Genomic DNA, 1,922 nt, shown 5'->3' with positions numbered 1-1,922 from the left:
CCTTGAATCCTTTGGAGCGAATAGAATCGATTGCCTTTATCGATGGTTTCATATCATGATCAAATTTGAGATGTTTGAGATGCCTGCTAGTGAATTATACAGTGAAGTTTAATAGTCTTACCTCCTTCTTTGCTAACATTATTGCAGGAAAAAGTCAGGGGCTCAGCCCTAACCCTGAAAAATAGCCCCATAAAGAGGTGTGTCTGGATATTTTTGTCTATATACTGTATACGCTTTCAAGGTCATTTTCAGGTAATCAGTTTAATTTCTAAATTTAATTGGTTATTTTTGATTAGATATTAGTTCTGAAACTGTCACTGTTTATTTTCTATGCTGTGAGCCAGTATGCCTGCTCTGGGTAACAACCATTTGGTAGGTCTAAATTGCACCAATGCACACATAGCTGCTTGTGTTTCACTTTATTGATCCCTTTGAGACGACTCCCTCAGGGAAACTGAATACAGGCAGACCGTCACGGACAGGATTCGAACCTGCGCGGGGAAACCCCATTGGATTTCAAGTCCAACGCCTTAACCTCTCGGCCACCGTGACAACAAGTACAGCTGTACCTTAGTTCAGTTTCACTGAGCTTCCAGCATGACCTTGATCTATTTTTATTTTATTTTATTTTATATGCACATATGTGCATGTGTGTGTTGTGTGTGTGTGTGTATGTGTGTGTTTTTTTTTTAAAATCCATTTATCAACCATTTTTCTGGAAGATTTTGGATTTGTGGGAGGAACCCGGAGCACCCGGGGAAAACCCTACTGTCAGTCCCTATGTTAAACAGAACCCTTTCACTGTAGACATTTTGTCTTGTCACGCTATGACAAGCCAAAATATCTTCTGTGGAAAGGGTCCAAAGAATGGCACTGTTTGGTTTTATTTTGGTGTTGGTGGATGATGGTGTTTCTGGCAGTCCTAGTTCTTATTTTTCCACTTTTGTGGTTTCCTCAAGCCGAGAAGGTGACGTGTTCTTTTCCAGAAGGAAGGCGTCTTTGGTTGGGGAGTCTCCTCGGAGATCTCAGCCTCCTCCTGGTGTTCAAGGTCTGGTGCATCAGAGGTGGACGCCTGTTGATTGTTTGGCGGCTCCTCAGGGACTTCGGCTTCTTTCGGTGTGTCCACTGCAGGTGAATGGCAGGGCTCATCCTCACAATTCTCCTCCTGCGTGGTCATAGTTCTTGGAGGCGGGTCTGTTGGAGACTGATGTTCAAGGTCTGATGCATCGTAGGTGGATGCCTGTTGATTGTTCTGCAGCTCCTCAGGAACTTCATCTTCTTTTGGTGTGTCCACAGCAGGTGCAGGGTGGGGTTCATCCTCATGCTCCTCCTCCTGCTTGGCCATATTTCTTGGAGGCGGGTCGTCTGTTCTCTCGGCCTCGAGAGTGGAAGGGTTTGGGTTGTGTGAGATCTGGTCATTGAGCTTAGCTTTCAGCTTCTCCAGCTCTCTCGCATAAGGACTCTCTGTCTGCAACATGTCGTCGGTCTCCTCCACCATCTTTTGACAGAAGGCAGCCTTCAGCTGGTTGATTGTTTTCCTACTTTGTGAAAGGCTTTCTGTGTGTGCCTCAATTTCTCTGTCAAGCTGGCACTGAAGGGTGTCAGCTTGCTGTCTGGCAGTGAGAACATCTGTTTCATACCTCTGGCTGATCTCATGGTATAAAACACTGATCTTCTCCAGTTCTTCTTGGAGATGCTTGTTTTTCTCCTCCTGCCCCTGGAGCTCAGCTGAGGATGTCTCCTGGGCGTGCACGTGTGCTGCTTGCAGCTCCTCATATTCTTTTTGCAAAACTGTCTTCTGTTGGCTCTCCTTCTCAAGCTCACGCTGGAGGGTGTCAGCTTGCTGTCTGGCAGTGAGAACATCGGTTTCATACCTCTGGCTGATCTCATGGTATAAAACACTGATCTTCTCCAGTTCTTCT

At 45.8% G+C, this 1,922-nt stretch overlaps 1 non-coding gene across 1 annotated transcript; it reads right to left on the bottom strand.

The window, feature by feature from the left end:
* Window positions 1–470: 470 nt before the first annotated feature.
* Window positions 471–552, bottom strand: trnas-uga. Its single transcript has one exon. It is a non-coding gene; the product is annotated as a tRNA-Ser (tRNA).
* Window positions 553–1,922: the final 1,370 nt, after the last annotated feature.

Source organism: Scatophagus argus, chromosome 8 (genome assembly GCF_020382885.2).
Source record: "Scatophagus argus isolate fScaArg1 chromosome 8, fScaArg1.pri, whole genome shotgun sequence".
Taxonomy (NCBI): Eukaryota; Metazoa; Chordata; class Actinopteri; family Scatophagidae; genus Scatophagus; species Scatophagus argus.
This window is presented reverse-complemented; position numbering and strand designations above follow the sequence as displayed.